At 45.9% G+C, this 12,626-nt stretch overlaps 1 non-coding gene across 1 annotated transcript; it reads right to left on the bottom strand.

Moving 5' to 3' along the window:
• Positions 1-9,101: 9,101 nt before the first annotated feature.
• trnae-cuc (transfer RNA glutamic acid (anticodon CUC)) lies at positions 9,102-9,173 on the bottom strand. Its single transcript has one exon. It is a non-coding gene; the product is annotated as a tRNA-Glu (tRNA).
• Between the last annotated feature and the right edge of the window lie 3,453 nt (positions 9,174-12,626).

The raw sequence follows: 12,626 nt of genomic DNA, 5'->3' as shown, positions 1-12,626 counted from the left end.
TCACTCCCAGTACTGAGCCCCTGTGTATTCTGACAGTGTGTGTGAAGTGGGAGTGTCAGTGGGCTTTTTTGTTTTATGCCCTTGCCCCACCTAGCCCCGCTGCCAACTGATTCCATTGGGCGTTGTTGCTTGTTGAGCCCAGGAGCTGTTCTCTCGAGATTCTACTGTCCAGTTAAAGAATTGTTGGCTCTTGCTGGGAATGAGTCCCAGCCTGTAAAAAAATGGCTGAATACTTTGGGGTGTCTATTCACATTCAGTAGTGACTTTTAAATTAGATTTACAGTTACGTGTCTGTGAAACAGTCATAGTCCAAGGATTGCACAAAGGTTTGGCAATACATTGTTGGAAACTGTTTGCTTGAATTGGTCAGTTAAAAAAAAATTCTTTCTTAATTTTCCGCTTAAGTTTCAGTCTCTGAGATGGTGGGGGAATTTGATCAAAGGGTTTGAATCATTGCTATTAATTAGATTTTCTTCTTTAACTTTGCCCTAGAAAATTTGCCATATTTATACTTGTTGGTTTTTGTTTAAATTATCATGTTGATGTGCAAGATCTGTTCTTCATCAAGTCTGGTTCGGAACAGTTGAAAAATTGAGGGATATTGCATGTTTTAATTTCACTGTGTTGTGTATCTAGTGGCAGTGACATTCATTTGTATTGGGTTGCTTACCCTTCGTTGTAGTGTCTTCCACCCCAACTATTCACTATGGTAGTGAGTTCCACAGTCTCACCACACTCTGAGGTTTTTCATGAAATCCTTAGTAGAGAATTGAAAGGGAAAATGTTGACGAGGGCAGAACATCGGGTCTTAACTGCAAATGCCAGGAAGACATTCGACAAAGTAAAAACATGACAATGTAGAGACAAATAAAGAATTTTGGCAGCAATGAGGAGGTCACACGTCAGAGTTCAAGATAATGGTCGTGACCAAAAGAAAAAGTACTCTGCAGATATTGAATATTGTAATTAAGCAAGTTTCTCGATGCTGTAGTTGGTTGAATACGATAATAAGAGATGAAATAACCAAAACCACTCATGTAATTTGATGTAGGTAACCATAAAGCAAGTGCACACTATTGATTGATATAGGCCAATTGCGTGCAAGTAGGCCATTCAGCCCATCGAGTCAACATTGACTGACCGTACCACCCAGACCCAGTTCGTTACACTATCCCTGTAACCCTGCATCTCCAATGGTCAATCTAGCCTCAACTGCACGTCCTTTGGACTGTGGGAGGAGGCCAGAGCACCAGAGGAAACCCACGCAGACACAAGGGGAGAATGTGCCAACTCCACACAGACAGTCGGCCCGAGAATGGGATCAAACCCAGGTCACTGATGCCGTGAGGCAGCAGGGCTAACCACCGTGACACCACCACATGCTGCTATCTTAAAAAGTGAATTTCAAAGACTCGAGAACACTTGAGAGAAAAACAAAACTCTCCTATCTTAAATGAGAGACTAGTCTCTGGCTAGAATTGAGTTGACATTACATTTACATTAATTCCTCTCCAGATGTTATACAGCTCCATCGGATCATCTGTTTCTTCTAAACTCAAACTGATACAAGCCCAGCCTGACATCCCCTTGTCCCCGATTATAAGTTGAGTAAATGAGCGACCCTCGACCTCACTGGCATGACAAAGGATGCCCTCAATGCAAGTTTCCCTTAACTGTCTAACCTCTTGACCCCCACGCCACAATATGGTCAGCTGCAACTCAGCCCTGAACGAGAGCAGAGGAACTGACCAGACAGCAGTGAGGTGGACATTGCATTCCCAGAGAATATTGTTCGCGTGAGAATGTTGTTCAGCTCACATTCGGATCACTGCAGGGACTATGTCTCCTGTCATTTAAATGTCTTTGATCCCAAGAACAGTCTAGTTTTGTTGTACATTGTGTGTGTTTTATCTGTGTGTCACGACATGATTTTCTGTTGCTGTCATTCCCATTAGGATGTGTGAATTCAGTACCAGATAATACTTCGGTTCTGAATTTTCCTTGAGGATTGGTTTGGGACGTACTAAGTGTCAGTCAGAATGGAAGAAGCTCTACTGTTTATTTAACCCTCTGCTGTCATTGTCCTAGGACTGTATGAATGGGGAAGTGTAGAGGAAGTTTTACTCTGTATCTAACCCAATGTTGTTTCTGTCTTGGCAGTGTTTGTTGGGGTCAGTGTTGAGGTAGCTTCACTTGCAATTTAAGAGTAAAGGAAACTTTATTCTGATTGTCATCCCCTGCTGTCCTTGTCCTGGGAGGTTTAGATGGCATCTATAATTGAAGTGAATGCAGACTTGGCTGTGGGAGTGGAGGGTACTTCTACCTGAGCACACCCATCTTTGAGATTGCTGTGCTGATCAAGACAATCTCAGACTCCTTCATGAACTTTTCCAACCAACCACAGGGTGGTTAAGGATGGGTATAAATGCTGGCATTGCCAGCGATGCCCACACCCCATGCATGAATAAATACTTTCTGTTTAAAAGTTATATTCACGTTCCAAACGCTCTCATGTATGATTACTTACATGGATAATTCCTGTCTGTTTGGAATTTCATTTTAAAACATAGGAATGTGTCAACCATGTAGAAATATAACAAGAACAACAAATGGAGAATTTAACAGGTAATGAACAGGACCAGAATGCTGAGTCAGCCTGACCCCCCAAGGCTGAGAGAGTTCTCCCAGATGTTGAACTTACACCAGTGCCTTTTACTCTTGCATCTTCCCCAAAAGTTTGTCCCTGATGTAAGATCATTCAATGACCCGAAGTACGAACTGTTTTTATCTCGATAGCTGCTGCCAGACTTGCTGAGTAATTCCAGCCCTTCTGCTCTACCCTTTTATGGGATTTGAGCTTCCCTAAGTCAGTGAAATGAAGAACTGCAGATGATGGAGATCTGAAACACAAAAATGCGTCAAATGCTGGAGAAACTCAATAGGACTGGCAGCACATGTGGAGAGAGAAGCAGAGTTAGCAATTCAAGTGCAGTGACCCTTCTTCACAACTGTTCTGGATTCAAGCCAGGATATTGTCTCTGTTTCTTTCTCTCTCTCTCCACCAGTGTTGCCAGACTGGCTGAGTTTCTCCAGCAATTTCTCTAATGACACTTTCACAAGGTTGATGTTTGTTATCCATCCCTAAGTGAAATGTGTCTTGCTTGGCAAATTCAGAGGGCAGTTTAAGAGTCAACCACATTGCTGTGGGTCTGGAGTCACATGTAAGTCAGACCATGCAAGGATGGCAGTTTCCCTCCTGAAAGGACATTGGTGAACATGGGTTTTTATGACAATTGACGTCAGTGCCATCGATACCATACTGAAACTAACTTTGTGTTCCCCATTTATGATTTGAATTATTCACATCTCACCTCTTGCTGTGGTGGGATTTGAACTCATGTTCCCTGGATTATTCATCCTGTGACATTATGACTACACTGTTGTTTCCCATTCTTTGCTATTTTGTGTTTGTTGTTCACGTATTTGTCCTCTGATCTTTGGGAAATTGAAACTGTTTAAAAGATTGCCGTACACTTGTCCCTTTGAACAAGTATTTGGTCACCTGTCCTAATCTGTGCTCCAGTCTTGTGATTTTTAAAGGAATTCTCATTATGTTCATGTGAAGCACTTTGACATAGTTAACTGTACCACAGGTATTATTTGAATGCAGCTTGTGTCCCTGTCTTAATATCTGAAAGTAAAGGGTCATATTTTAAATGTAGAAGACAAAACTGAGGATGATTTCTTTTCTTCCTGAGGGTTGTGTGTCTTCTTCAAAAGGCAGTGGATTCAAAATCTTTAAGGCAGAGGTAGATGGGTTCTTGATAACCAAGTGGATGAAAGATTGTCGGGGATGTGTTGGAATGTAGAGTTGAGGTTGAATTCAGATCAGCCATGATCTTATTGAATGTTGCAGCAGGCTCGAAGTGCCGAGTGACCTACTCCCGCCCATTATATGTTTGTATCAAGCAGTCTGTGTCTCCCCTCTGATAGCTATGAACTGGGTAATTCCTTTCCAATATTGCCCCTTGTAGACAGTTAATTTCACACCGATGTCCCCCAATTGGGAGCAGGCACATTGTAGCAATTGCAGTATTTCTTGTGTTAATTTTGTTGCTTCTTACTCAGTGTTGCTGAGAATCTTCGAAATAAAAACCAAAACACTTCTATTATTATCGCACTAATGGAAGTGTTGGTTTGGATGTATCATTGTTGAATTAGCCATTCCCATCTCTTCCAGAATTTTGTGTTTAAAGCCCTCGAGTCTGGTTTCCACCCCTGAAGCAGTTCTTATCATGGGCATATTTGACATCCTTTGTAACGGTGATAGGGATAAACATTCCCTCGTCGACCTGCAGACAACCTTGATCAGAGTTAATAACAGTACTGACCCTCTCCAACATCACTCTATCCTCTGGGAGGGTCTGCTTTTAGCGTCTTCCGTTCTGATTTGTTTAACCGTCGCTGCTGGTGTTGGCATCTATACTAACGATATCCAACTGTGCCTGAACACCACTTCTCTCCCGACCCCTCTGTCATTCATAATTTACCAATAATTTCATCTGAATGCCTGCCCAATTTCCAGCATTGGATAACCATAAACATTCTCTTAGTTAAATATTGTGAAGTGTGAAGCCATTGTTTTAGTCCCCAAGTTCGACCTGAGCCCCGTTACCCCCCCCCCAACCCCAACCTCCACCCCAGTAACCATGTTGACAGCCTTCATATCACATTTAAAACCAGGATCGATAGATTCGCGAAGAGTCGGGGGATGAACAGTTGCAGGAAAAGGGCAGGAAGGTGAATGTGGGGAATGCCAGATCACCCAGAATCCTACTGAATGGAGAAGCAGGCTCAAGGGCCTGAATGGCATATTCCTGTTCCTATTTCTTATCGTTCCCGAGCCCGTACCTCTGAAACTGGGTCCTGGCTTCAGTATGTGCCATTACCGAGAGTGCTGATGTTCCCTTGTGTAATATCCACAACTTAGCAGCTGCTGAAACCTCTTGCTCCTTTGTTACCTCTAAATACAACAAGCCAATGTGCTCAGGGGAGGTGATGGCCGACTTTATTGTCACCAGACTATTCACCCAGGTAATGTTCTAGGGACTTGTGTTCAAAACCTGCCACGGCAGATGGTGGAATCTGAATTCAATATAAATCTGGAATTTAGAGTCTAATGATGAAATCGTTGTGGTGTTGTAAAAACTTATCTGGTTTCCTGCTGTCCGAACCTGGTCTGATCGACATGTGATTCAGATCCACTGTCAGCTGGTTGAATCTTCACTGCCCTTTCAATCAAAACCTCCACTATAACCTCCCTACTTTTATACTCCATTCAAAGGCCAATCTCCATTTTGCCTTTCCTCTTAGTCACTGTGCTCCCAGAAGCAGGATTGTGGATCAGTTTAAAGTCGGTCCTTAATCTCTGACAACATCGGTACACAAGGCAGTGAAGAAAGGTTTAGGCACACTAACCTTCATCAGTTCGGGAATTGAATATAGATGTTGGCAAGTTATGTTGTAGGTATACAGGACGTTGATGAGGCTGCACCTGGAATATTGTGATCAGTTTTGGTCCCCTTGGTGTTCTGACTTCTGACTTCTTCATCTCTGGGTTTGTGTCGAACTTGATGGGATACTTTGTCCAACTCAGCATGTTTAAACAGGGATTCATTTGAAACTTTTCAGAAGATGAGCACAACAAGATTGAACTACTCAAAGTTACTTGGACTCTATTTTAAACTTACATCAGGACTAGTAGTCAGAGACACATACAGCATGGAAATAGACCCTTCGGCCCAACTTGCCCATGCTGACCTGATATCATAAACTAATCTAGTCCCATTTGACAACACCTGACCCAAATCCTGTGACAGCTCATTTCATATAAGTACCACCCTCTGCATGAAGAAGTTGTCCCTTTAATATATTTCGCCTCTCACCCTAAACCTATGCCCTCTAGTTCTGGACTCCCCCATCCCAGGATATGCAAACTTTTCCCAGTGTCTATTACGCTTGTCCATGCCCCTCATGATTTTGTAACCTCTATTAGGTCACTCCTCTGCCTCTAATGGTCCAGTGAAAACAGTCCCAGCCTATTCAGCCTCTCCCTGTAGCTCAAACCCTCCAACCCCCAGCAACATTCCCGTAATTCGTTTCTCATAGAGAAGTCAACGTCTCAGTCCTGAAGAAGGGTTAATACCCAAAACGCTGACTACTCCACATCCTGGTGCTGCCTGACTTGCTGTATTCTCCCAGCCTCCTGCTTGCCTCCTTCGGGTTGCAATATGTCGTGGCTCAGTGTTTCCCACTGCAGCCTCACAGCGCCAGGGACCCAGGCTTGATTCCAGCCTTGGGTGGCTGTCTGTGAGGAGTTTGCACATTTTCCCAGTGTCTGCGTGAGTTTTCACTGGGTGATCCTGTTTTCTTCCATAGTCCAAAGATGTTCAGGTCATGTGGATTGGTCAAGCTTAATTGCCCATAGAGTTAGGTATATTAGCCAGAGGGAAATGGGTCTGGATGTGTTACTCTTCGGAGGGTCGATGTGGACTTGTTGGGACAAATGGACAGTTTCCACACTGTAGCTAATCTCATCTGCACTACTTTCGTCACTAACGAATGGCAGAGTCGACTCGACGGGTCGAATGGCCTAACGTCTGCTCCGATGGTCTTGCGGTCTTCGGTTTCTCTGGATCATTTCATTTGGCAATGTGCAGTCCCTGGCTCAATGAGCAGCAGTTTCCAATGAAAGCAAAGCTCATATGATGGTTGAACTCCTCCAAAGTGGAAACAGGTCCTTCATCCCAACACATCTGCACAGATTCTCCGAAGAGTAACCCACTCAGATCCATTTTCCTACCCTCCATAAATTGCACCCAGACCCCCAAAGGGTAGAAGTATTCCTGGGTTCCTGGTGCCATGAGTCAGCAGTGCTCACCCTGAGCCACCATGAGGTTGTGGTTGTGGGGGGTGGGGGAGGCAATTGCAGTCCAGCAGAAAACAAAAACAGCCCACCTACTCTCACACTGCACCCACTGTCAGAACTGGCAGGAGGTTCAGTCCTCGGATGTGACTAAAGGCAGTGTCACTGGTGGGATCTGATTGCTGGGAGCGCTGGTGCCCCCGCTGGTGCTTCCGAAAGTTCCAGGAAAACATGAACCTCTTCCCACACTCGGGCCAGCTGAAGGGCCTCTCCCCCGTGTGGACACACTGGTGCTTCAGCAAGGAGGAGGAATTGCCGAGGATTTCCAGCATTCAGGGCAGCCGAAAGGCCTCCCCCCTCCGCCCCCCATCCCCCCATGTGGACCAGCTGGTGTTTCAGCAGTGTGGAGGAGCGGGTAAAGCCCTTCCCACACTCAGGCAGGAGAAAGGCTTCTCCCCGGTGTGGACGGACTGGTGCATCAGCAGGGCTGAGGAATTGCTGAAGGCTTTCCTGCACTTTGGCAACTGAACGACCTCTCCCCCAGGTGGACCCACCAATGGGCCAGCAGGTCGGAAGAAAGAGCAAAGCCCTTCCTGCACTCGGGGCAGAAGAATGGCTCCTCCTCAATATGGACCCAATGGTGTCTCAGCAGGTGGGAAGAACTGCTGAAGGCCATCTCGCACTTGGGGCCGGAGAACAGCCTTCCCCAGTGTGGACCAACTGGTGCGTCAGCAGGACAGAGGAATCACTGAAGGCCTTCCCACACTCAGGGCAGCAGAAGGGCGTCTTCATCTCTGTGGACCCAGTGGTGCTTCAGAACCCTCTCAAATTTCACAATATCCTTCTGATAGGAGGGAGACCAGAATTGTACACAATATTCCAAAAGTGATCTAACCAATGTCCTGTACAGCCACAACATAACTTCCCAACTTCAGTACTCAGTCAGAGGATTGCGAAAGCTTTCAAAACCCACAAAAAACAAACAGGAAAGAATGGAGGGATAAACCGAATTTTTGAGAGTCAGCTTGAAAGCAACAATGAGAAACCAGCGGACTGCGTTTATTGGGTAGCCGTTCTCCTTAAATACACTGTATACGTATTTCTCTTGTGCTCTTCGTAGTTTCTCTGTGCTGCAGTGTGTAGTGGCTGGTTGAAATAATGTCCTGATGAAGCTTCGTTTGTGGGTGTTGGGATGATTGCTTCTGTGGTTAATACTTGGTTTGGGTCTTTTGTTTTTCTGTAGACGCCAGTTTGAAGTTCCCCATTGACTGTTCGCTCTACTGTGACATCTAGGAAGGGCACTTTGTTGTTGTTCTCCTCCTCTTCAAACCGGGAGCCCCCACTGAGACCATAGTCTAACTGCTTGGAACACCAATATACAGACTAGTCAAAGGCCTCCACTGAGGACTAAAACACCAAGTCGAAGATTCATGCCACTCCATTTACTCCATCCAAGAATTCCTGAACACCAAAGACACGAAGATAGAAGAGGATGGAATAATGTTGTCCTTTGACAGAACAGCCCTGTTCACATCCATTAACATCAATGTGGCCAAAGAAAACTGAAGACACTACTCGAAGAATCAAAGACACAAACACAGCACCAACTTCATCAGCAAAGACAGCACTGTCAACCTCGTGGAACTGTGCCTTACCACCCACTTCATATTCAGTAACAAGCCCTACAAACAAATCAACGAAATCCCCATGAAACCACCAGCAGCATCAGGATTCCTCGCAGAAGCAATAATGCAGAGACTCGAACAAATAGCCCTTCCAACGATCCAACCCAAACTTTGAGTCCCCTACAGCGATGACACACTTGTCATCAAAAAATGAAACAAATTAGAGGAAACCTACAACACCATCAACAATATCCTTACTGGCATAAAATTCACAAAACAGGAGAACAACAATAAAGTGCCATTTCTAGATGTCACAGTACAGCGAACAGTCAATGGTAAATTCAAAACAGCGTCTACAGGAAAACAACGCACGCGAACCAAGAACTTAACTGCAGAAGCAATCATCCCTACACATACAAACAAATCTGAATCAGGACACTATTTCAACTCGCCACGACACACTGCAGCACCCAGGAACTTCGAAGATCAATAAAAAAACTCTGCAGACCATTGTCGAAGAACGGGTAGCCCATAAACCCCCTGAAAGCAGCTTCTCTGACCGGGAATCGAACCCGGGCCGCGGCGGTGAGAGCGCCGAATCCGAACCACTAGACCACCAGGGAGATGCAGGCATCGCATGATAGCTCTACTAAAAATTACTTCCCTGCCCGGAAATCGAATCCGGGCCGTGGTCGGTCGAAGGCTTTGTCATTTCTTGAATCCATTGCTCCCGATCCGGTCTCCTCTACATTGGGGAGACTGGAGACTCCTCGCAGAGTCAAGTCACAGCGCTTGAGGGAACATCTACAGGACACCCGCACCAATCAGCCCCCATCGCCCTATGGCCCAACATTTCAACACCCCCTCCCACTCTGCCGAGGACATGCAGGTCCTGGGCCTCCTCCATCGCCGCTCCCTCCCCACCCGATGCCTGGAGGATGAACGTCTCATCTTCTGCTTGGGGTAAATTCAACCCCAGGCCATCAATGTGGACTTCATCAGTTTCCTCATTTCCCCTCCCCCCCACCTTACATAAGTTCCAACTTTCCAGCTCAGCGCTGTCCTCATGACCTGTCCTACCTGTCAATCTCCCTTCCCACCTATCCACTCCACCCTCCTCTCGGACCTGTCACCTTCATCCCTACCCCCATTCACCTATTGTACTTTTTGCTACCTTCGGCCCAGCATACCCCACCCCCAATTTATCGCTCCACCCTGGAGAGGTCCTGCCTCTATTCTTGACGAAGGGCTTTTGCCCGAAACGTCGATTTTCCTGCTCCTCGGAAGCTGTCTGACCTGCTGAGCTTTTCCAGCACCACTCTGATCTAAACTCTGGTTTCCAGCATCTGCAGTCCTCACTTTTGCCTACCCAATAAACCCAGTGTGCCGATTTCACATCGACAAACTGACACAAGCAGACACAACGTCTGCAGAAACCCTAGCACATTACTTTACATTAAAGACATCTGGGAAGTGATGTCCAGACAACTCAACCCTCTCAGCATCATGGTAGCCCACAAACCTACCAACACACTTAAACAGCGGCTAATGAACCTGAAATACCCGATACAAACAACCAGCAAACGAATGTTATTTACAAAATACCATATAAGGAAATATATACATGAACTCTGCCACACAGGTCTCTGTGGCACGAAATGCTGGGATGAGATAAGGAAGATTTTTTTCAGCCTAAACGAATCGGCACTGACTGGACAGCCATTTAAAATCAACGCTGTCAGCCCAGGATGGAAGACCCGAAGGGATGAACAGTTTTCTTATTTCCTGAAGACTTACAAAGCTGAGACTGGTGTTTATTCCCTTTCCACTCCCAAGAGCCGCAGTGGTTGGGGCGGTGTGTTGGGAAAGTGAAATGTGCCCGTGAGCAGTGTGTGGGTTCTTTCAGCTTCCCCTCCTCTGACAGCGCTGTGACTTGACTCTGGTGTTCTCAGAGACATTTACTGACACGAGACAGTGAAAAGATTCTCACTCCTGCAGATTAGGAATTATACCCATACGCCGGTTTCAGGACAATGAGAAAGATTAATTGGGGTGTGTGAAGAAGCTGTGAGCTGCATTTGCAACAAGTAGGTGGAGTCAGATTCGTCATCCATTGCCCCCATGGTCCTGAGAGTACTGAACGCCACCATGCTCTGACGTTAACACGGACATGCGCAGCAATGGGAACATTCACAAGGTGATCAACCAAAGATAATCACCGTCACTGATTCCCTTCCACAGGCCCAACTTTGTGAAGCAGTATCTTTCACGGGCAAAGGAAACGCCCTTGTCCTCAGGTGCCTGCTTCATTTCGATCACGATTTCAAGCACCTCACTGTTCTAGTCTTTTTTTTGCCAAACACTTGGCTCATAGCCTCAAAAGAAGCTCTGCAGGTGTCTGCTTGATCCATCCTGTCAGACAGTGGGTTGCAGATTCTCACCGCTACCAACGTGAATGAAATATTTCCCAACTCCACTGATTTGAATCTGAAATAAGAAACCGGGCAACAGTCTCTCTTTCTTTTTGACGATATTTCTCAACTGTAGTCGGCAAGGGTCACACCTGCGTGGGGAAACCGCAATGGATTTCACGTCCATCACTTTCACCACTCGGCTCACCATTACAGAACCACACTGACAGCTTCATTTCCCAGGTCTCTCTGCTTGTGGAGGTCAGAAAGAATAAATCACTGCTGAGTTTGTTTGAATCCAAACACTTCACAGGTTTCGATCGCGTTAAATATTTGCACATGGAGAGTCTCGGTGTTTCATCCCGAAAGATGATATGGACTTTCAGTGAAAACAAAAACTGAAATTGCAGGAGCAACTCAGCAGGTCAGGCAGCATCTGTGGAAAGAGAAGAAGAGACAAGATTTCACAACTTCTTCTGAACTTTGCCTTCTCCCACAGGTCCTACCAAACCTGCTGAGTTTCTCCAGCAGGTTCTCTTTCTGTCTCGGATTCTCAGTATCCGAAGTCCTTGACGTTGGACATTGAATCAGTTTACAAACCATTTTGTGTTTCCTCAGTGGAGACGATTTCCGTTTGGAAAACATTTTCCTGACCCAATTAAATACACGCTACTTTGCAGCTCAGAAAGCGGGAGGAGTGAAATCACCTTGGGTGCTTTCAAAACACCAACCTTGCAGTTAATAGCCAAGCGCGCTGACAAAATGCGCCACAACAACAGGCATTTGGGTGGCCTCCACAATCTCTTCGAGGAAGCTAGTACTGAATTAATACGGAATTCAGTTTGCCCCGCCATCAGTTTTATTTTTCCACAATAAAGCCTGGGACATACATTGTGGAGACATAGGGACAGTCTGATCCCACCCTCTGCAGGCACATCCATGTCACCAGGAACTCGCTCTCCGACACTGGGCCATCGCCTTCGAGCCTTTCAGTGTTTTGCCTTTTCCCGAGCTTTCTGATTGGCCCGGAGCCGAGAAGAGGTTTGAATGCCTGATGTGCAGGAACTGTAATTTCGCTCAGAATCACAAAATTTCAAAACTTTCAACGTTCAAACTTTAACAACGTCCTCATTGAAATAATTTGCGAAAACCTGGAAGAAATTCTTCCAAACTTAGCTGGTTCATTTCGGTTTGGAGGATCTTGATCTTAAATTAGAATGAGGCTGTTGAATGTGGAGATGTGTTCCCCACGTTAACTGAAAGTGGTTGGCCAATGCTTCCCGATGCAGGGCTGCCTGACCCACCGGGCGATCTCTTTCCTAAACTGTTCCTGGCGCTTCCGGCCGCACCGTGAAGTCAAAAGGCAAGCCCCCAGCGATGGCCTGCAGCTGTTGTCACTCAATAATGATGCTGGCCCCGGAACATGAATACAAATCAGTTCATGGGTCACGTGGTCCTGAATCATTCAACGGAACGTTCTTCAAATTTCAGGGATTTATATGTGGGAGGAGGTAAATGGGCAGGTGTTACACCTCGGGTCCAGTCTTTCTTCACTTTCATCATCTCCCATAGTCCCAATAGTCCCAAGATTCCATCCCCCATTGTCCCAAGGTACTTACCCATGTAACCGCCAAATGTGTAACCTGTTCCCTCTTGAATAACCAA

This window comes from Chiloscyllium punctatum, chromosome 36, assembly GCF_047496795.1.
Source record: "Chiloscyllium punctatum isolate Juve2018m chromosome 36, sChiPun1.3, whole genome shotgun sequence".
In the NCBI taxonomy this organism is placed as follows: domain Eukaryota; kingdom Metazoa; phylum Chordata; class Chondrichthyes; order Orectolobiformes; family Hemiscylliidae; genus Chiloscyllium; species Chiloscyllium punctatum.
The sequence above is the reverse complement of the archived record's forward strand: the minus strand, read 5'-3'. Positions and strand labels throughout refer to the sequence as shown.